The sequence below is a fragment of the Littorina saxatilis genome, linkage group LG2 (assembly GCF_037325665.1).
Source record: "Littorina saxatilis isolate snail1 linkage group LG2, US_GU_Lsax_2.0, whole genome shotgun sequence".
Taxonomy (NCBI): domain Eukaryota; kingdom Metazoa; phylum Mollusca; class Gastropoda; order Littorinimorpha; family Littorinidae; genus Littorina; species Littorina saxatilis.
In genome coordinates, this window is record NC_090246.1 from 41766067 (window position 1) to 41790702 (window position 24636).

At 40.7% G+C, this 24636-nt stretch overlaps 1 protein-coding gene across 1 annotated transcript in view; it reads left to right on the plus strand.

The window, feature by feature from the left end:
* LOC138959020 (Krueppel-like factor 6) overlaps positions 1 to 24636 on the plus strand; it is a 103821-nt gene that overhangs the window by 47116 nt on the left and 32069 nt on the right. The gene's annotated exons all lie outside the window — the stretch shown is intronic.

The window sequence follows — 24636 nt, forward strand, 5'->3', positions numbered from 1 at the left end:
AAGTAGACTCGTATCGCGAAAAACATTATTATTGATTCGCATGCCTGTTGGACCATGATTATGGGGCCTGTACTGTTACCTGTAGAGCCGAGTCTCCACGCACTCACGTGCAACAGGTGAAAACCTGAATGTCCATTTTTTGTAAGGTGAGCTGTTAGACTTGTCGCCAGTCACCTAAGCTGTTAGCTTCACTTGCCATTGAACATGTAAGAGGCAAGTCGGGGAAGATTCTTTGCTCGCGTGCTCAGGTAAACTATTTTTCATGATATGTTTTCGCTAAGGAACACTAGTATGTTTATGAATAGGCATTCTTAATATTCGCTGCTATGTTAACTTAAGTGTTCATTGTACTAGTTCTTAATCTGGATATTCTGAATAGTTGTTTAATGTGTGGATAAATAACTCGGACATGGATGGGAATTGATATTGGTATTGACAGTAGTTATTTAAGAATTTGTGTGTGTGTGGTTGAATGTAGAGTGTAATTACAGCCCAGGGTGAATGATGAGTGAATTGCTGTGTGTGTTATGCCTATGGAAATACTGACTCAAGAATTACTTTCACAGGAGTCTTCCCAGAGACAGAAGACGGAATTCGCGAGAGCTTGTTTGACCATTCAAGCAGACGCATGAAGAGATGAAGATGCACGAAGCAGAGCGACGTGATCTACTAACCGGACTTTACGGACCACGCCAGGAGTCGCCGCGTCGGCTGGGTGATGGAGAAACAGATGAACTACACTACGCTGTTCTGGTGATGGGGTAACACATTAATTTACTCATCTAGAACCCTGGGCGTATTGTGTATATGTGTGTGAATCCTGAACGTTGATATAATGTACATGCTTTACCAGTGAGCTATATAAACATATTGAGCTCCACGTATTTTCTTTTATTGTTGGAATGAATCGGAGGAGAATAACGAATGCGTATAAATGAAATAGTAGCCTTCTGACTGACAGTCGGTATTTTAGATAATTCATTCCTGACAATTGGTGACCCCGTTTTCTCCAGTGTATGTGTCTTTAACAGATTGTAGACTGTTAACGCACACTTTTTGAAGATTTTTTCATTGTATGTTGTTTGCTTGACTACGTGTGTAAGCATATATCTGTAGGAATGTTGTTACAGTGGTGAAGTGTTTTCATTAAGTAACTTTTACAGTATAGTGGTTTTGTATATATATATTATCACCATGAGTGACGATTGGGATTTGTGGATGTCTCGTGGGAAAGAGCTAGGTCTTAAAGACAAAGACTTAACCGGTTTTGTCCGTGAACAGCAAAACATTGCTAGAGATGAACGGAAAGAAAAAAGAGAGACCGAAAAAGAGCATGCAAAGCTAGAAAAAGAGAAGGAGCTTGCCAGACTAGAAGTCGAAAAAGAGAAACTAGAAGTTGAAAAAGAAAAAGAGCAGACTAGGCAAAGCGAGTTAGATCTCGAAACGGAAAGGGTGAAAAAGGAGAGATCAGACGGTAAAGTTAGTCAGTCAAACAGTTCTGGACCTTTTCATCCAAAATTGCCTATGTTCGATGAAAACAAAGACGACATTGATGCATTTTTGTTTCGGTTTGAAACACACGCTTCAGCATGCGGCTGGGATAAGGGTAAATGGCCTGTCTACTTGGCTGCTTTATTGAAGGGTAGTGCCTTGTCGCTTTATCATTCAATTTCAGGAGAACAAACACTTTCGTGGGATGTATTGAAGTCTCATCTGCTTCGTAAGTTCCAATGCACAGAGGAAGGTTTCAGAGAGCGTTTCAGAGCTGTTCGTCCCGAGATGGGAGAGTCATTTTTAGCGTTTTTAACGCGCTGTCGTCATTTGCTCAACCGATGGACTGAGTTGTCTGGTGTTTCCAACACTGCCGAAGGTTTACAAGACTTGTTTTTGCGTGAACAGATACTTCAGAGTTGTACAAAAGATTTGGCCGTGTTCTTGAGGGAACGTCAGCTGGGTGACGTATCTGCATTATGTGAAGCAGCTGAACTTTACCGTGAAGCTCATCCCAACAAAACCTTAGCACGGAAATCAGATGTTTCTATATTTTCAGCTGGAGTTGGAGTTGCAGATTCAACAGGGTTTAACAACGGGGGCAGTGGTTCTCGGGGTTATCGAGGAGGCCGAGGTTCTTCGGGTACAGGTCGAGGACAACGCAAGGGTGCACGTAGAGGGACCATTAAACAGAGTGATGTCTGTGGGATCTGTGGGGGTCAAGGTCATTGGGCGAACCAGTGTGCTTCGTCTAAAAACTTTGCTGAAACATTTAGCTCCGCTGTTAGCGAACACGTTCTTGTTTCAGAGGGACAACCTGGCCTACATCTGGAAATAGGAACCATCAATGGTTTTTCAGGGACAATCTTGCGGGACACAGGATGCACTACTGCTGGTGTGAAACGGGCTTTAGTTCGTGATGATCAGTTCACAGGGCAGGAGCAGCGTTGTCGGTCTTTTGGGGGACACATTGAGACATTTCTTTTGGCTGAAGTGGTTGTGGACTCGCCTTATTTTGCAGGTGTTCTGACGTGTTGTGTCATTGACGATCCTGTGGCAGATCTTATTCTTGGGAACCTACCAGGTGTTGTTTCAGTATCTGGGGGATGTGTGGGCTCTATTGTTCCAGACGCTGTCGGACTAGTGGCTACCAGGCTACAAACGGAGAAAGCCAAAGGTTCAGTGAGACCGTTAAAATCGGTACCTTGTGTTTTTACCGATGTAACTCCTGAGAAGTTAGCTGATATGCAAACCAAAGATGAATCACTTAAAGGCCCGGCAGGAGTATATAAGGAGCCTGACCTTCTGCGTTGGCAAATCATTTCAAACCTCTTGCAGGCAACGGACAAATACTGCTCCTACATTTTCTTTAATATCTCAGTTAAGCATGAGTTACGGTGTCAGATTTTTTGTTCACACAGCTGGTTTTCACACATTTACCGCCCTATGCACTTAGATAAGGTTAATTCTCCATAATAAAGAAGATATTTGTAAACAAACATTTCAATGGGGATCTTGTTCAAAGAAAAGGGCGGAGTCAACACTCTCCGACGTCACAGATTTACACCATGCGTTCCAAAAATAGCAAAACACGTGGCATGCGGCAATTTGGTTCCAGAACATGCTGTCTCAGGTGCATGTGTATTTGTTACATCGGATATGAAGAAAGAAATGCAACTAACCTTTACCACCAGTTGTGGCCTTGATAGGGTATTCCTGTGGGGTTGGGATAAAGCTCTCTCACTAATTTGAGCACACAGTCGGGCATCATAAATTTTCTCGGTTAATGTTTACCCGTGTTGGATTGTCTTGATGTAAGGAAGACGTCTTTTTCGCCAAGTACAATGCACAATTCCAAGCACCGCGTCGGTCTAGCATGGACCAATACTTCTTGTAGAGTACTTTTCTAACGCCGGAATTCCTGCGGTGTGGCAATTGGCCTGTACCTAGCCACCTCTGGCGATGCCGGATTTGTCACACAAGGGCTGCAAAAACAAAAGGCACACTGGCCTACCCCAGAGGAGAGCACTGTACTAGGACCCGTGTCTCCGCTTTCACAATTGCCTCCAGGATCAGATAACCACGTCTGCACCCTAACGGTACTACACACACGAGAGACAGCCTAGCGCCTCTGTATCGAGGTCACACGATGATGGCCCAGCACCTCTTGGTACACAAGTCGAATCTTTTATTACACACCTTCGAGTTTCAAATGGCCACTGATTCTCAGTAAATAGTCTCCTTATTGCGTTCTCCTGGTCACTTAAAAGTTGAGAAGTGTTAAATCAAATTTCGCCATTTATTTCCACAGACAGAAAGAGATGTCAGTGCAATACAGCTTACAGACCGCAGCCTGGCCCTTACTAAGTTACTATCACCATCGGATGTTGGAATGTGAAACACTCAGGTTTTCCCGCCATCTGTCGACAACACTGATTGTGTTAGAGGCTCTCGCTGGGTGGAATAACAGACCGTGTTCCAAAGTATGCGTATACACTACGCAGATTATCACCGTTGACTTCGTCTACATGGTCCCGCTAACTATTATTACTGTCCCTGAAAGTGCCTCACAGGATGGGCAAGTTTACTTTCAAAACAGAAAGGGGTAATCTAAACTCGGTTTGTTCTAAGTGGACATGGGAAACAAAGGGACTCGGATCTTGGGTCGCCCCTGGCAACACAAATGGAAGAATCCAGGATATGCAAATGGTCTTCTGCAGTTTATTCCAAGGTGGTAGGGGGTTGAAAGGGGGAACGAACGGGAGGGGGGAGGGCGGAGGGGACAGTGGTCGGTGGAGCTACTATACTAAGACTGCAGCAATGTAGACTGGTGATGTGAAATCATCACCCACACATTTCGAGGTACCCTCCCCCCTCACCATTCGGTTCACAAGCCTGTTTTTGTCCTTGGTCAGTTTGAAAATGATTGGTTTGTTCAAGTATTCCGCCAAAAAAATGCGCCAAGATTTCCCTCCTCATTTTAGTGGTGTTTGACGCTTGCCCCACTCACTTAGTCAGAGTCTGATGCAAAAATTGACTCCAGAATTCTGTTCATTGACGTTGTGACGTACTAAACTTGTTTATTGTTCTCGGTTTTGGCTGATTCTGTGTTGTTTTTCTGTTAATATCAGCGAAAGTACCATCATAGCGGTGACTGAGTTACAGCAACCAAGACTAAGTTTCATTTTGTCCGTTTGACTAGCCTGACATCTACAGCCTTGACATTGTTATTCTGTTTCTCTCTGTGTGACTGATTTCTTTGACACAAAGGTTCTCTGTGTGAAAGTTAAATTGTATTGTAAATATAAACAAAATACGCAATCAATATGCAAGATATCACAAATGTTCAGAAACGAAAATATGTGAAAAACTCTGAAGAAGCTGAAAAGAAGAAATGCTGCTCGCACAGACAGAAAGCCAGATGGTAAAATTCAGTTTAGCGGTGAGAGAGAGGAAATTAATCTTATTTACGCCCAAGTTCAAAAGGTTAAAACATTTTTGGGAGAAGGAAATCCAAACAAAGAGCTTGTGGACACTATCTTGTGCTTTTTTTTATTGACAAAAACATTGAAGCTGATTTATTAGAGCGCCCTGGTGCCCCCGCGTCCCCAGTGCACTTTGGCCTGTTCGTGTTTACATCGCGTGCCACGCGTTGTGCTATTTTTGCTAAGCCCCGCCCCTTTTTCTGTTGCATTATGGGAGAGGCCGGATTGGCCGTGACGTGTTTAAGAAGTGCTTCGAGCAAGTTCAGAAGGAATCGCAGGTCTCAGATCAGAGCAAACCTTACTTCATCATGAAAGATGGGTTACTTCACAGAGCGTTTTGTGAAAAGACTGAGGTCGTCTTTCAAGTTGTTGTCCCTACTTCTTTGAGAGAACAAGTTCTCCATACCGCCCATGACGCTCTCATGTCGGGTCACTTCGGTACCAGAAGAACGTTAAAGAGGATCTTGACCCAATTTTTTTGGCCAGGCGTCAGGCGTGACGTAGGCAAGTATTGTAGAACGTGCGATGTGTGTCAGAAAACGTCTTCCAAGGGTCGCGTTCCCGCTGCTCCTCTTCAGAAGATGCCGCTTATCGACGTTCCTTTCAAGAAGATCTGTATTGACTTGGTCGGTCCTTTTAAACCTGTATCTTCGACTGGATTCCGGTACATTCTGACGATAGTGGATACAGCGACTCGTTTCCCCGAAGCAATTCCATTGAAGCAGATTGATACTGTTTCTGTTGCTGAAGCACTGTTTTCAGTTTTTTCGAGGATGGGCTGTCCTCAGGTCATTGTCTCTGACTGTGGAACGCAGTTTGTTTCTGATCTCATGATGGAGATTTACAGACTTTTGGCAATCAAGTCGATCCACACTTCTCCTTACCATGCTCAAGCAAATGGGTTAGTCGAACGATTCAACGGAACTCTGAAGAGCATGTTGCAGAAGGTTGTCCAGGAGCGCCCAACTGACTGGGACAGATACGTTCCTGCACTCCTGTTTGCGTATCGTGAACTTCCAAATGTCAGTACAGGCTTTTCTCCCTATGAGCTTCTCTTTGGGCGCGCTCCAAGAGGCCCAATGTCTATCTTAGCGGACTCATGGACAGGGAGGACTGATGGAGATGAAGCCAAACCTCTATATCAGTATGTCTTCGATTTGAAGAACAGGATCGCTGATACGTGTGCTCTAGCACAATCGAATGTTCGTGATGCTGCTCGTATTCACAAACATTACCATGACAGGAAGGCCAAACTTCGTACTTTTGTACCTGGGGATGAAGTTCTTGTACTCTTAACTGCTGACAGCAACAAGCTTCTCATGTGCTGGAAAGGTCCATTCAAAGTGATGGAGGTGGTTAGCCCTGTTGACTACCGCATTGACCTCAACGGCAAACACAAGGTGTTTCACGTCAACATGCTGAAGAAGTATGAGAGACGAGTTTTGACAGCAGCTGTTGCTGTGGAAAGAGTGTTAAGTACTGGTCCAGTTCTTGATGACCAGGAATTCTCAACATTGATGTCTGACTCTGATCAGAAGGCAGATGCGTGTTCGGATCACGTCTTGTCGGTCTTGTTGTCGGTCGAGGATATCTCAAACCGGAGGACGGGAAGGTCAAGAAGATTTTGTCTGTGATCAAACTTTTGAACAAAAATGGCCCTGGAAGTCAGATCTGTTTTGTATAGGTACTGTATATACAAGTAGTGACGTCGACACTTTGAGTGGGTCTTATTGTGTTAAATGCAATGTACTATCATGGATGATAACATTTGTATGGTGTTATTGAGTTAAGAAATGAGAAATCTTTTATGCAGCTTTCTACTTGAAGTGGGGGGCATTGTCAGATATGACATTTATGGGTTTTATGTATGAACATGTATGTAATATGAGTACTTAATTAATGATGAAATGATGCTGTTATTAGTATGCACTTAATTGACAGAAGTAGACTCGTATCGCGAAAAGCATGATTATTGATTCGCATGCCTGTTGGACCATGATTATGGGGCCTGTACTGTTACCTGTAGAGCCGAGTCTCCACGCACTCACGTGCAACAGGTGAAAACCTGAATGTCCATTTTTTGTAAGGTGAGCTGTTAGACTTGTCGCCAGTCACCTAAGCTGTTAGCTTCACTTGCCATTGAACATGTAAGAGGCAAGTCGGGGAAGATTCTTTGCTCGCGTGCTCAGGTAAACTATTTTTCATGATATGTTTTCGCTAAGGAACACTAGTATGTTTATGAATAGGCATTCTTAATATTCGCTGCTATGTTAACTTAAGTGTTCATTGTACTAGTTCTTAATCTGGATATTCTGAATAGTTGTTTAATGTGTGGATAAATAACTCGGACATGGATGGGAATTGATATTAGTATTGACAGTAGTTATTTAAGAGTTCGTGTGTGTGTGGTTGAATGTAGAGTGTAATTACAGCCCAGGGTGAATGATGAGTGAATTGCTGTGTGTGTTATGCCTATGGAAATACTGACTCAAGAATTACTTTCACAGGAGTCTTCCCAGAGACAGAAGACGGAATTCGCGAGAGCTTGTTTGACCATTCAAGCAGACGCATGAAGAGATGAAGATGCACGAAGCAGAGCGACGTGATCTACTAACCGGACTTTACGGACCACGCCAGGAGTCGCCGCGTCGGCTGGGTGATGGAGAAACAGATGAACTACACTACGCTGTTCTGGTGATGGGGTAACACATTAATTTACTCATCTAGAACCCTGGGCGTAGTGTGTATAATTATGTGTGTGTGAATCCTGAACGTTGATATATATGTACATGCTTTACCAGTGAGCTATATAAACATATTGAGCTCCACGTATTTTCTTTTATTGTTGGAATGAATCGGAGGAGAATAACGAATGCGTATAAATGAAATAGTAGCCTTCTGACTGACAGTCGGTATTTTAGATATATCATTCCTGACAAATATGAAGTCTTGAATGGGTTCCAAGTTATTTTGAAACTAAACAAGAAGAGCAAACGCTCGATCGAGTCACTTTCGCAGTTCTGAATATTATATGAGGCATCAGATGGACAGGAAGAAATTGCTATTCACAACACAATACAGATGTAAATAATTTGATGTAAAGAATAATCCTATAAAGTTTGAATCAAATCCGATGAATAGTTTCAGAGATATGATATTTCAATTTTTTTTCCTTCAAGACATACCTGTGACCTTGAAAAAGGTCAAAGGTCACCAAAGCAGACGTCAAAGTGTAGAGGTCACTGGGAGTCACGTTCACATAAAATTTGAGCCCGGTCACTTTTATAGTTTCCGAGAAAAGCCCAACGTTAAGTTGTGTGTTGCCGAACAGAAAAGGCTAGTTATCTCCCTTGTTTTTCTGATAACGTTCGTAAAAGGCTACAGATGTAAATACTTTGATGTAAAGAATAATCCTACAAAGTTTCAATCACATCCGATGAACTTTGTCAAAGATATAAAATGTCTAATTTTTCCTTTGACGCTGACCTGTGACCTTGAAAAAGGTCAAAGGTCAACGAAACCATCGTTAAAGTGTAGAGGTCATTGGAGGTCACGACTAAACAAAATATGAGCCCGATCGCTTTGATAGTTTCCGAGAAAAGTCCAACGTTAAGGTGGTGTCTACGGACGGCCGGCCGGACGGCCGGCCGGACGGCCGGCCGGCCGGACAGACTAACACTGACCGATTACATAGAGTCACATTTTCTCAAGTGACTCAAAAAGTATTACCACAATGACAAAAAGATAACTTTATAACATACTGCATAGATTCATGGCAAGAAAGGCAATGCAAAAAAGAAATGAAATCATTTTGTGACATTACAAGTAAACATAATCAAGATGTGAAATCCAACAATCAAAATAAAGTGAAGGTAGTCAAAAACATGCAGCAAATACTTTGTATAAGTTCAACATAATGGCCATTTCCTGTGTACGTTTCTCAATGTGATACTGACAATCCATAATGAAAACTCCATGGACATAGCATTGACAATTGCCTGAGGATTTCATAAAAGATATGAAGTCAAACGCCTTACATGTTTTGTTCCAAATAAAGGACATTGTGATAACACAGAGACAATTAACAAAATGCTGATGCTAAAGTACAGGCACTTAAAAGTGTGTAACAGATTGTGTAAGATTAACATGAATACTAGGGTCTTCTGTAGTGTTCCAAAAGAATCCTTTCAATCACTTTAACACCATGGGGAAAAAAACCCCACTGTTGACTGCAACACAATTTAGATGTGTGAATTTTCATGGACACCAACAATATGAAGTCTTCAATGGGCTCCAAGTTATTTTAAAATAAAGAAGTATTACCACAACAACAAAAAGATAACTTTATAACATACTGCATACATTGATGGCAACGAAGGCAATGCAAAAAAGAAATGAAATCATTTTGTGACATTACAAGTAAACATAAACAGGATGTGAAATCCAACAATCAAAATAAAGTGAAGGTAGTCAAAAACATGCAGCAAACACTTTGTATAAGGTCAACATAATGGCCATTTCCTGTGTACGTTTCTCAATGTGATACTGACAATCCATAATGAAAACTCCATGGACATAGCATTGACAATTGCCAGAGGATTTTATCAAAGTAAGCTATGAAGTCAAACGCCTTTCCCGTTTTGTTTCAAGTAAAGGACAATGTGATTACACGCAGACAATGAACAAAATGCTGATGCATACCTTCGGGAAAGTGAATTGAATACAACTAAGATGAAACTACTGTCATCACGTCACAAGTAAACAATGAAAATGCAGAATGCTAGAATCCAAATGTTACAAAGTAAATAAAAGTATTCAAAAAAATACTAACGAGTTTGTTTAAGATAAACATGAAGGCTATTTCGTCTGTATTTTTGATAATGTGATGTTGACAATCCATGATAGTCAGATCACGTTTGCTCAATGCTGCGTGAATCATGTAAACTGTGTCAAAACATGATTACACTGCCCGCTAAAAGAAAATCCAACATACGAGGAATTGTAACATATTATCATCAACGTTGCATATGAAGTTACCAATAAACTCCTTAAAGTTACGTTTAAACACACAAATAATGTGTTCACATGGAGAAATGTGTTCACATGGAGAAACTTGAAAAAAAACCTGCTGCATACATTCAGTGCAAAAAACAAATGTAACTGAAACAAGTAGCGTAAGGCGAAATTACTACATTTAGTCAAGCTGTGGAACTCACAGAATGAAACTGAACGTAGTCCGCCGCTAGTGCAAAAGGCAGTGAAAGTGACGAGCCTGTTTGGCGCGGTAGAGATTGCGCTGTGCTTCATAGCACGCTTTACTGTACCTCTCTTCGTTTTAACTTTCTGAGCGTGTTTTTAATCCAAACATAATCATAATTATCTATATGTTTTTGGATCAGGAACCGACAAGGAATAAGATGAAAGTGTTTTTAAAACGATTTCGGAAATTTAATTTTGATCATAATTTTTATATTTTTAATTTTCAGAGCTTGTTTTTAATCCAAATATAACATATTTGTGTTATTTAGTATAAATATAATTTAAACTCTCTTTTTACTGTGCCTGTGACTGGTGGGTACCACCAGTCACAACCCCTCGGTATGCATGCTTTTATGGTGCATTTGTGTCTTAAATTGTGAGCTGATGTCAATGTTTGACTGACAAGCAGTGGGCCGCTCACTTGGCTTTTTACCTGCGCCCGCGTCGCAGCAGCGCTCTTCACTTGCTCTTACCGCCTCTGCCCCATCCACCTCCCTTGTTTGTTATAGCTGGCTGCGCTTTTTCATAATTTTGTACCGAAGGATTATGTATACGTTCTGTGAAATGTTATGTGTACCTTATATGGAAAACGTATTGTTGTTATTGTGTAATAGGGGTGCTAGTTTTAAATTTGTTAAACCCCAAGTGTTCTTAAATAATATGTGATTTTTGTCCCTATGAAATTAAAAAACTTGCCTTCGGTTTTTGACACCCAAAAGGAACTTCTTGTCACATGAATTTTATGGTTGTGGTTGTGATGGTGTGTGTGTGTGTGTGTGGGTCTGTATGTGTGTATGGGTGTGTGTGAGTGTGTGTGTGAGTGTGTGTGTGGGTGTGAGTTAGTGTGTTGTATCCTTCTATGAGTGCGTGTGTGTGAGCGTGCTTGGTTGCGTAAAAGTACTAGTTTTAAATCCAAATATAACATATGTATATGTTTTTGGAATCAGAAAATGACGAAGAATAAGATGAAATTGTTTTTGGATCGTTTAATAAAAAAATAATTTTAATTACAAGTTTCCGATTTTTAATGACCAAACTCACTCATTAGTTTTTAAGCCACCAAGCTGAAATGCAATACCAAACCCCGGCGTTCGTCGAACATTGCTTGGCCAAAATTTCAATCAATTTAATGGAACAAGAAGGGCAAAGCCCATACGACTCACATGCTTGACCTTGACATGACCTTGACCTTCAGCTAAACCTAGCAATGACATCATACACTAAGAACTGCTTTACACATTTTTCCTACCAAAATATATGTGACCTTGACCCAAGGTCAAGGTCATCCAAGGTCATGCAACACAAAGCTGTTAATTCAAGACATAGGAAGTACAATGGTGCTTATTGCTCTTTCTACCATGAGATATGGTCACTTTTAGTGGTTCACTACCTTATTTTGGTCACATTTCATAAGGGTCAAAGTGACCTTGACCTTGATCATATGTGACCAAATGTGTCTCATGATGAAAGCATAACATGTGCCCCACATAATTTTTAAGTTTGAAACAGTTATCTTCCATAGTTCAGGGTCAGGGTCACTTCAAAATATGTATTACAATCCAACTTTGAAGAGCTCCTGTGACCTTGACCTTGAAGCAAGGTAAACCAAACTGGTATCAAAAGATGGGGCTTACTTTGCCCTATATATCATTATAGGTGAGGTATTAAATCTCAAAAACTTCAGAGAAAATGGTAAAAATAGCTGTTTTTTTAGACAACATTTATGGCCCCTGCGACCTTGACCTTGAAGCAAGGTCAAGATGCTATGTATGTTTTTTGGGGCCTTGTCATCATACACCATCTTGCCAAATTTGGTACTGATAGACTGAATAGTGTCCAAGAAATATCCAATGTTAAAGTTTTCCGGACGGACGGACGACTCGGGTGAGTACATAGACTCACTTTTGCTTCGCATGTGAGTCAAAAATGAGGGTGTGACAGTGCCGCCTCAACTTTTACAAAAAGCCGGATATGACGTCATCAAAAGTATTGATCGAAAAAATGAAAAACACGTCCGGGGATATCATTCCCAGGAACTCACATGTCAAATTTCATAAATATCGGTTCAGTAGTTTGGTCTGAATCGCTCTACACACACACACACAGACAGACAGACGGACACACACACACACACACACCACGACCCTCGTCTCGATTCCCCCCTCTATGTTAAAATATTTAGTCAAAACTTGACTAAATGTAAAAAGATGAAAGTACTATCTGATGACACAAATTAGTATAATCAAGATCCAGAATGAAATATCAGAAATAAGATATGCTGCAACCAAAGCAAGATGATCATGAATCCTATTTCTTTTTTATGTTGCGCAGCGTGTTGCTCTGTCCTCCACGACGCCGTCCTTTTCCCAGCATATAGGTCGCGTCTTCTACATCCGCTTTGATTGTGTACGCATGCGCAGGTATTCATCGTCTGCTGTTCGAGTCAAAAGTTGAAAGCAAAGTAATTCCTGTAAGCCTGCCACTTATTTATAAAAAAGAAACGTTTGATACTTTTACCAAACAGTTAGTATAATGCACGCTCTACCTGTATTCGTCTTTAAATTCTGCAAGACTGAAGCGAAAGAGGTCTGTCTCAGTTTTGTGGTCAGTTTGTTGTGTACATTTACACACGCACAACGAACAACACATGCACAGGCCCGGGGGAAGCTCTCCTTTCTTATGTCCGACCATAGACGTATACATGTAGTTTACATGTTTATTAGTCATCTATGTGATTGATTACGTGTATGATATGACGGAGAGTCGCATCGGTTTGATGCCGTGAACCCAACCGTGGCTGTGGCTGTCGTTTGAAGTAGCCTACTTCTTTATACGATTCATTTACATTCTACTTCTGACCAAGGCATGTTTGGTACCTACTGAATCCTTGTTGCGTGTAGTTTTACGTGGCACGTTGCCCAAAGTTGTATTCTTGAGGAGCATAAAATAAAACGTGTTACAAAGTTATCTCAAAACTCTGCAGTGACTGCTCGCGCAGCAGGTCAGCTAATTATAGCACGCAGCCTCCACAGACAGGTCCCGAGCCGAGACCATATGACTCGCCGCTCCTGCGGCTCGTCAAAAAAACAAGTCGCGTAAAGCGATAGCAACACATTTTACTTAAAATTAATATTAAAAGTCCTACGGTTTTGAGCCATTAAGGACTTGAGTGTTTGTCCGCTTTCAACACACACACACACACACACACACACACACACAAAAAAAGAAGGAGAGGAGGGCAGGGGGTGGGGTTGAGATGATAATGCTCTGTGGAATTCGTTAAAATGAAAAGTAGTTAAGATGTTTCTTGGTAAGAATTATAAGTCTGTATTCTATATCTTGAATAACGGGTTTGTAAAATGATTTTTTTTATTCAAAACGAGTTAAAAAGTGGAACCTTTCAGGATCACCAATAAAAGCAAATAGATGAGCAAGTAAGAGGAACACGAACAATAAATCTCAAAACTTTAAAAAAATAAAAGGATTAAGATGTAAGCCACGAAGGCCGTGGTAATAAAAAACAAGTCGCGTAAGGCGAAAATACAATATTTAGTCAAGTAGCTGTCGAACTCACAGAATGAAACTGAACGCAATGCAACGCAGCAAGACCGTATACTCGTGGTCCACCGCTCACGGCATAGGCAGTGAAATTGACAAGAAGAGCGGGGTAGTGGTTACGCTATGCTGCATAGCACGCTTTTCTTTACCTCTCTTCGTTTTAACTTTCTGAGCGTGTTTTTAATCCAAACATATCATATCTATATATTTTTGGAATCAGGAACCGACAAGGAATAAGATGAAAGTGTTTTTAAATTGATTTCGAAAAAAAAATTTTGATAATAATTTTTATATATTTAATTTTCAGAGCTTGTTTTTAATCCGAATATAACATATTTATATGTTTTTGGAATCAGCAAATGATGGCAAATAAGATAAACGTAAATTTGGATCGTTTTATAAATTTTTATTTTTTTTTACAATTTTCAGATTTTTAATGACCAAAGTCATTAATTAATTTTTAAGCCACCAAGCTGAAATGCAATACCGAACCCCGGGCTTCGTCGAAGAGTACTTGACCAAAATTTGAACCAATTTGGTTGAAAAATGAGGGCGTGACAGTGCCGCCTCAACTTTCACGAAAAGCCGGATATGACGTCATCAAAGACATTTATCAAAAAAATGAAAAAAACGTTCGGGGATTTCATACCCAGGAACTCTCATGTCAAATTTCATAAAGATCGGTCCAGTAGTTTAGTCTGAATCGCTCTACACACACACACACACACACACAGACACACGCACATACACCACGACCCTCGTTTCGATTCCCCCTCGATGTTAAAATATTTAGTCAAAACTTGACTAAATATAAAAATATGTACAGTTTGGCAACTAGTGAGCCTAGGGTGAGGATATGTTGTCTAGAAGGTAGTCGCTAGAATCAGGAGGGATGGCGGGAGCCACTCGACACAATTAGTCAATCTGTCAGCCTAACACTAAAAGTCATCGTCAAGAGTCGGAGGTGTCGGACATAGAATCCGTGTCTGAGACGTTACAGATTTGAGGCGAGGAAATCGCTCACACTTTTCAGCCAGTATTGCGTAGGAGCGGTTCCGCTTAGTAGGAATGCGCGCTTATTCAAGGGCCATGAACCCTAGTATTTAAACAAGTCGCGTAAGGTGAAAATACAATATTTAGTCAAGTAGCTGTCGAACTCACAGAATGAAACTGAACGCAATGCAACGCAGCAAGACCGTATACTCGTGGTCCACCGCTCACGGCATAGGCAGTGAAATTGACAAGAAGAGCGGGGTAGTGGTTACGCTATGCTGCATAGCACGCTTTTCTGTACCTCTCTTCGTTTTAACTTTCTGAGCGTGTTTTTAATCCAAACATATCATATCTATATGTTTTTGGAATCAGGAACCGACAAGGAATAAGATGAAAGTGTTTTTAAAACGATTTCGAAAAAAAAAATTTGATAATAATTTTTATATATTTAATTTTCAGAGCTTGTTTTTAATCCGAATATAACATATTTATATGTTTTTGGAATCAGCAAATGATGGAGAATAAGATAAACGTAAATTTGGATCGTTTTATAAATTTTTATTTTTTTTTACAATTTTCAGATTTTTAATGACCAAAGTCATTAATTAATTTTTAAGCCACCAAGCTGAAATGCAATACCGAACCCCGGGCTTCGTCGAAGATTACTTGACCAAAATTTGAACCAATTTGGTTGAAAAATGAGGGCGTGACAGTGCCGCCTCAACTTTCACGAAAAGCCGGATATGACGTCATCAAAGACATTTATCAAAAAAATGAAAAAAACGTTCGGGGATTTCATACCCAGGAACTCTCATGTCAAATTTCATAAAGATCGGTCCAGTAGTTTAGTCTGAATCGCTCTACACACACACACAGACAGACAGACGCACATACACCATACCCTCGTTTCGATTCCCCTCGATGTTAAAATATTTAGTCAAAACTTGACTAAATATAACAAGTCGCGTAAGGCGAAAATACAATATTTAGTCAAGTAGCTGTCGAACTCACAGAATGAAACTGAACGCAATGCCATTTTACTCGTAGCATCGTCAGGCCACCGCTCATGGCAAAGGCAGTGAAATTGACAAGAAGAGCGGGGTAGTAGTTGCGCTAAGAAGGATAGCACGCTTTTCTGTACCTCTCTTTGTTTTAACTTTCTGAGCGTGTTTTTAATCCAAACATATCATATCTATATGTTTTTGGAATCAGGAACCGACAAGGAATAAGATGAAAGTGTTTTTAAATTGATTTGGACAATTTAATTTTGATAATAATTTTTATATATTTAATTTTCAGAGCTTGTTTTTAATCGGAATATAACATATTTATATGTTTTTGGAATCAGCAAATGATGGAAAATAAGATAAACGTAAATTTGGAGCGTTTTATAAATTTTTTTTTTTTTTACAATTTTCCGATTTTTAATGACCAAAGTCATTAATTAATTTTTAAGCCACCAAGCTGAAATGCAATACCGAACCCCGGGCTTCGTCGAAGATTACTTGACCAAAATTTGAACCAATTTGGTTGAAAAATGAGGGCGTGACAGTGCCGCCTCAACTTTCACGAAAAGCCGGATATGACGTCATCAAAGACATTTATCAAAAAAATGAAAAAAACGTTCGGGGATTTCATACCCAGGAACTCTCATGTCAAATTTCATAAAGATCGGTCCAGTAGTTTAGTCTGAATCGCTCTACACACACACACAGACAGACAGACAGACAGACACACACACACACACACACACACACACACATACACCACGACCCTCGTCTCGATTCCCCCCTCTACGTTAAAATATTTAGTCAAAACTTGACTAAATATAAAAAGGCGATTGCTCTCATGTATGGTTAGCTGGGAGCTCATGGGGGTCACGGCAGGCGTTTACGCATGCGCTAATGTCGGCCGGCTTTTCACATTTAGTCAAGTTTTGACTAAATATTTTAACATCGAGGGGGAATCGAAACGAGGTCGTGGTGTATGTGTGTGCGTGTGTGCGTGCGTGCGTGTGTGTCGTGTGTGTGTGTGTGTGTAGAGCGATTCAGACTAAACTACTGGACCGATCTTCTATGAAATTTGACATGAGAGTTCCTGGGTATGAAATCCCCGAACGTTTTTTTTCATGTTTTTGATAAATGTCTTTGATGACGTCATATCCGGCTTTTCGTGAAAGTTCAGGCGGCACTGTCACGCCCTCATTTTTCAACCAAATTGGTTCAAATTTTGGTCAAGTAATCTTCGACGAAGCCCGGGGTTCGGTATTGCATTTCAGCTTGGTGGCTTAAAAATTGATTTTATGACTTTGGTCATTAAAAATCTGAAAATTGTAAAAAAAAATAAAAATTTATAAAACGATCCAAATTTACGTTTATCTTATTCTCCATCATTTGCTGATTCCAAAAACATATAAATATGTTATATTCGGATTAAAAACAAGCTCTGAAAATTAAATATATTAAAAATTATTATCAAAATTAAATTGTCCAAATCAATTTAAAAACACTTTCATCTTATTCCTTGTTGGTTCCTGATTCCAAAAACATATAGATATGATATGTTTGGATTAAAAACACGCTCAGAAAGTTAAAACAAAGAGAGATACAGAAAAGCGTGCTATCCTTCTTAGCGCAACTACTACCCCGCTCTTCTTGTCAATTTCACTGCCTTTGCCATGAGCGGTGGACTGACGATGCTACGAGTATACGGTCTTGCCTGAAAAATGGCATTGCGTTCACTTTCATTCTGTGAGATCGACAGCTACTTGACTAAATATTGTATTTTCGCCTCACGCGACTTGTTTTTCCTGCAATTCCCGGACATGATTATGCTTTATGATCGTGTATTTGTGCGATTCTAGCCTGGCGCTTCATGAAATGCGATGTGGTGCCAAACGACAATTTTCCATGTAAATGTAGATTAAAATGAAAGTTTTCTTATATTTTTATAATTTATTGCGAGTCAAGTTTTCGTGGCCTAACGGTTTAGACGCTGCGCTGCGAACACCAAGGTCCCAGGTTCAAGGTCCGCTTTCGGCGAGTATTCTGATTGACATTTTTTGGGGTCTGCTATTTTTGTCAAATCATTCTGGAGTGCAAGTGTCAGTTTACAGATTTTTAAAGTCTAATTAATTTTTTCTAGGGCCATGAGTCCTAGTACTTCGAAGGGGGTTTCTCAAATGTATGCTTACTGCTGGAGCTCATGGAGATCGCGGCAGGCGTTTGCCCATGCACTAATAGGGACAGGCGAGTTACAAGCCCATGATTTTACAAGTTGTAATCGGCACGCGTCACAATTAGTGTATCATCTTACAAGTTGTAATCGGCATGCGTCACAAGTCTTACCAACTACCAAGATTGTAGCAAAGAAACTGTTCTATCTCTACTATTTTTTCCCAGTTATGCGAAGTTTTTGATTTCTGTCTGCATCCAGTCGCCTCCCTTTACATACTATTCACACCACTCAGCGTCATTGCCATCAGATTGTACGGCCAGTTCTCCTCATTCCCAGATGGGCATGCACAGTCCAAAAGGTACATACAATGTTTTTCTATCGCCTAGTTTTGCCGAGCTTTTGAATAGCGTTTGCAACCAGATGCCTTTTGAAGTTTGTTTTATTTAAAAAAAAAAATTTTTTTACACAATATGTATAACATATGCACCGCGGAAACTGTTCTATTCTATTTTTTTTCTCTGTCTGTCTCTCCTCCTGTCTGTCTGTCGGTCTACTTGTCTGTCTGACTATCTCAGTGTCTCTCTCTCTACCTCTATCTTTTTTTGCCTCTCTCTATTTCTGGTACTCTCTCTGTCTCTCTCCTTCTGTCTGTCTGTCTCTTTCTCTCTCTCCTGTCTGTCTGTCGGTCTGTCTGAGTCTATCTCTCTTTCTGTGTCTGTCTGTCTCTGTCTCTCTCCTTCCTCTCTTATTTATATGTAAGGATAGTGAGAACCGGACATTATTCAGTGCACTCTACTGGCCGTATAAAATTTCATCTCACACGGCATCATTGCAGAGCGCCTAGAACTGTACCCACGGAATATGCGCGATATAAGCGTCAATCAATCAATATGAGGCTTATATCGCGCGTATTCCGTGGGTACAGTTCTAAGCGCAGGGATTATTTGTTTATTTTTTTTTTTTTAAATTTATGCAATTTATATCGCGCACACTTTAAGGCGCAGGGATTTATTTATGCCGTGTGAGATGGAATTTTTTTTACACAATACATCACGCATTCACATCGACCAGCAGATCGCAGCCATTTCGGCGCATATCCTACTTTTCACGGCCTATTATTCCAAGTCACACGGGTATTTTGGTGGACATTTTTATCTATGCCTATACAATTTTGCAGGAAAGACCCTTTTGTCAATCGTGGGATCTTTAACGTGCACACCCCAATGTAGTGTACACAAAGGGACCTCGGTTATTCGTCTCATCCGAAAGACTAGCACTTGAACCCACCACCAAGGTTAGGAAAGGGGGGAGAAAATTGCTAACGCCCTGACCCAGGGTCGAACTCGCAACCTCTCGCTTCCGAGCGCAAGTGCGTTACCACTCGGCCACCCAGTCCTAGATGAGTGATGGTGTCGTCTGCTACATATACGAGTAGGACAGTCTATTGAATCAGTCGACTTCCAAAATGCTGCTTTGTCCAGCTCGACATTTGTCAGATAAAACCCTTCTGCTTTTAGCCGCGGGAAATGTTAGGGTCAATTCAAGCATCATTGTTTGGTGATAAGCTACATGCCACTAACACAGCCGCTGAGAAGAATCTTCGCAAGTCGAAAGAAGAGGCACATATTCACTGTGGCACAGGCGCATGAAATCTGTCAGAAAAAAAACACTTCTGCTTTTAGCCGCAGGATATTTAGGGTAAAGCATCATTTGGTAATGTGGAGATGATAAACTACATGTCACTAACACGGAGGATGAGAAGAATCTTCTCAAATCAAAAGAAGGGGCACAGCCTTGCTTTGGAATAGGGCGGAAGAATACGCTCTCTGGAAAAGTTAGTGTGTCTCCAAGAGTGCGCTAACAGTTTTAAGCGCATTGCCATTAGCCAATCAACTGTTTCACATCAGTCGTGACACCAGTACTTACTGACACTAATTATTATGATTCTTGTTAACAAAAAATCTTATAACATAGAGGGGGAATCGAGACGAGGTGTGTGTGTGTGTCTGTGCGTGTGTGTGTGTAGAGCGATTCAGACTAAACTACTAGACCGATCTTTATGAAATTTTACATGAGAGTTCCTGGGTATGAAATCCCCGAATGATTTTTTCGATAAATGTCTGATGACGTCATATCCGGCTTTTTGTAAAAGTTGAGGCGGCACTGTCATACCCTCATTTTTCAATCAAATTGATTGAAATTTTGGCCAAGCAATCTTCGATTGCATTTCAGCATGGAGGCTTACAAATTAATAAATGACTTTGGTCATTAAAAATCTGAAAATTGTAATTAAAAGTATTTTTCTATAAAACGATCCAAAATTACTTTTATTTTATTCTTCATCATGTTCTGATTCCAAAAACATATAAATATGTTATATTCGGATTAAAAACAAGCTCTGAAAATTAAAAATATAAAAATGATGACTAAAATTAAATTTCCGAAATCGTTTTAAAAACTATTTCATCTTATTCCTTGTCGGTTTCTGATTCCAAAAACATATAGATATGATAGATATAAAAACACGCTCAGAAAGTTCAAACGAAGAGAGGTATAGTAAAGCGTGCTATGCAGCACAGCGCAACCGCTACCGCGCTGAACAGGCTCGTCACTTTCACTGCCTTTTGCACTAGCGGCGGACTACGGTCATTGTGAAAAAAATGCAGTGCGATCAGTTTCATTCTGTGAGTTCCACAGCTTGACTAAATGTAGTAATTTCGCCGTACGCGACTTGTTTTTTTGGGGTTTTTTTTTTTTTTTTTTTTTTTTGGGGGGGGGGGGGGGGGGGGCATTTAGCCAGTGGATTACTTCTTTTAGGACATGTTTTATTTCACTCACCTGAGCAATCAGATAATCTAATCAATGTGCACTGGAGGTCCTTTATCGAATTGGTACTGGCAGTCTCTCTCACCTATGTCAGATAAGACAAAGTATGAAACAGCAAATTTTTTTCTGATTTACTTTATGAATGGCGAAGGTGAGTCGTATTTAAACATTTGCTCTTCTTGAGTAAATATACAAACACATGCTTATGTGAGTGCGCGCATGTACCGTAGAATCGCGTGTTTTAGACTGTCAGCGGAGTAGGTGTCAAAGACATAGGCGAAGCACGGGTCCGTAGAACTCACTGAACCTATTTTCCTTCATTCTGAGCACATGTTCAGAGTAAACATGACATATCTATATATTTTTGAATTGAAGAGAAGATGAGGAATACAATGCAATCGTTGTTTCATCTGTTTCTGAAAATTCGATTTTAATGACACATTTAATTAGTAAACTAAGCAACTAATTTTTAAGTTTCAAAGCTGAAATGCAATCCCATAGTCCGAACTTTGTCGAAAATTGCTTAACCAAAATTTCAATCAATTTGGTTGAAATATAAGGGTGTGACAGTGACGCCTCAACTTTTACAAAAATCCGGATATGACGTCTTCAAAGACATCTATCACAAAAATGAAAAAAGATTACTTGACCAAAATTTCAACCAATTTGGTTGAAAAATGAGAGCGTGACAGTGCCGCCTCAACTTTCACGAAAAGCCGGATATGACGTCATCAAAGACATTTATCAAAAAAAAGAAAAAAAACGTTCGGGGATATCAATCCCAGGAACTCTTATGTAAAATTTCATAAATATCCGTCCAGTAGTTTGGTCTGAATCGCTCTACACACACGCACGCACGCACACACACACACACACACACACACACACACACACATACACCACGACCCTCGTTTCGATTCCCCCTCGATGTTTAAAACATTTAGTCAAAACTTGACTAAATGTAAAAAGTAGACAAAAAGACAAAAAGACAAATAAATAAAATAAAGAATTAAACTAACAACAGCTGCCAACAGAGCACATTTCTTTCACACACTCACATTCACTTATATGTTCGAGCATGTGTGTGTGTGTGTGTGTGTGTGTGTGCGCGCAGATGTACGTGCGTATACATGTGCGAGCGTGTGTGTGTGTGTGTGGTGTGTGTGTGTGTGTGTGTGTGTATGTGTGAGGCTGTAAGAAACCGAATAAATCGCTCTTTAATAGTGAACAAATCATGAACGAACGCAAACAGGCAGGAATGGCGGCCCTTCACTGACACTGAGTCCCTGCGGACCAGGGCCGTGGTGCACGAACCGAAAGTGGGTGCCAACCAACCGGGAGAGCACAAAGTCCAAAAGTATTTCACGCTCCATGCAACACTGCATTTGACCGTCAGAGAGTCCAAAACATCCCCCGATCGACCCCTGCAGCTTTGCATGGTCTCTATCTGTTTAAGCCTTACGTCAATCTACCCATGCTTATGGCTAAGCGTCAGTTTGGCAGTCTTACACGTCGCTCGCAAGCTAGATTTCCGCGGACAGCTTTAGTCTCAGGACGGCTGCCACTATGGTCAGACGCTGCTCAAAGATGCCCAAAACGGCCGTTTGCGCAGCGTTCCATTGTTGTGGCAGCCGTCCTTGGTCGGTACGGGAACGGGATCTAGCACGGTTGTGTGGAGTATTACACAGACCAACAACCGCAAATATTCAACACTACGCGTCCGTCTGGTCGTTGGCAGGCTTGATTTCCGTGGAAGGCTTTCTTTGGCTGGGAGGCTGAGCGGTCTTGGGCGTCGCTCAGGCATGCTCCCCCTCCTTGCCCGGCGTCTGGCCAGCTACTCATTAGACAATGGCTGTGTGACTGACTCTGAGACCGAGGAATGCGCGATGGTAGAGTCCTGGGAGAACGTTGTAGTCGTGGAAGCCGAACCCGCCGTGTAATTAGAAGAGTACTGGCTGTCTGGAATTGAAGTTTGGGGTGATGCTACCGACTCCAAAGGGTCCACACTCCCACTCCAAACAACACCCCAAAGGGGGCTCACGGCAACCTTCTTAACAGGTGTCTGGGGTTTCTCCTCTTCTAGCGGGTTGTCTACTGCCTGGGACGGCTTGCTGAAACCAACGAAAGCATCAACACAAAATCCCAAAGCGTGAAAGGGACTAGCAGAACCGTTGAAAGGAACACAGTAGGATCGAAAGGGCTGATAACAACTAAGACATACACAGAACATATACAAGCGTCAGAGGAACCATAAGAGATATATGCTTCTTCTTCTTCTTCTGTGTTCATGGGCTTAAACTCCCACGTACACTCGTGTTGGCTTTTATTGCACGATATATGTTTACGTTGTTATTGCGCGTTCTTCTTCTGCGCTCGTGGGCTGAAACTCCCACGTACACTCGTGTTGGCTTTTATTGCACGATATAATATGTGTCACAAGCGGCTTTAATATTAGCATACTTTTATGCTGTGGTGTTAAAGGTATTGTATTGGAGCGCCTGTGTTCCTCTATTTCGCCTGTCACAGGTAGACGCTGGTTAACTTCAAGTGTCTCGTGGAGCTCGTGCTCAGGTATTTCACGTGTATTTTACTTGTATTTTGTAAGGTGAACTCAGAGTTAAATTCGAGCTCGTAGATACTCCTTTTTATATTTAGTCAAGTTTTGACTAAATATTTTAACATCGAGGGGGAATCGAAACGAGGGTCGTGGTGTATGTGCGTGTGTGCGTGTGTGCGTGTGCGTGTGTGCGTAGAGCGATTCAGACTAAACTACTGGACCGATCTTTATGAAATTTGACATGAGAGTTCCTGGGTATGAAATCCCCGAACGTTTTTTTCATTTTTTTGATAAATGTCTTTGATGACGTCATATCCGGCTTTTCGTGAAAGTTGAGGCGGCACTGTCACGCCCTCATTTTTCAACCAAATTGGTTCAAATTTTGGTCAAGTAATCTTCGACGAAGCCCGGGGTTCGGTATTGCATTTCAGCGTGGTGGCTTAAAAATTAATTAATGACTTTGGTCATTAAAAATCTGAAAATTGTAAAAAAAAATAAAAATTTATAAAACGATCCAAATTTACGTTTATCTTATTCTCCATCATTTGCTGATTCCAAAAACATATAAATATGTTATATTCGGATTAAAAACAAGCTCTGAAAATTAAATATATAAAAATTATTATCAAAATTAAATTGTCCAAATCAATTTAAAAACACTTTCATCTTATTCCTTGTCGGTTCCTGATTCCAAAAACATATAGATATGATATGTTTGGATTAAAAACACGCTCAGAAAGTTAAAACAAAGAGAGGTACAGAAAAGCGTGCTATCCTTCTTAGCGCAACTACTACCCCGCTCTTCTTGTCAATTTCACTGCCTTTGCCATGAGCGGTGGCCTGACGATGCTACGAGTAAATGGCATTGCGTTTCATTCTGTGAGTTCGACAGCTACTTGACTAAATATTGTATTTTCGCCTTACGCGACTTGTTATTCATTCGTTCTTTGCCTTTAGCCGAGGAAAGATAGCTTGCGTTCCAAGCGAATCCGTTCTTCGTTGAACGTAGGGTCTGTTTACGTCGATCAGACGCCGGAAAACTGCTATCAATGGCAGGGAATATTGTTATGGCTACTTCAATGCAACCAGGATGTGGTATGTAATCATTAAATATTATGTTGTGTGTGTTACAGTTAAATTATTCTCAGGTTTAGATTTGTTTATTGACTTATGAAAACCGGTCAATCCAAGATGGCGGAATGTATAGTGTGCACGTGCGTGTTTGTAACTTTGTACTTGAACGGTATGAATTTGTGAGTTTGTTTTGGGAAATGGTTTGGTATGTTATTG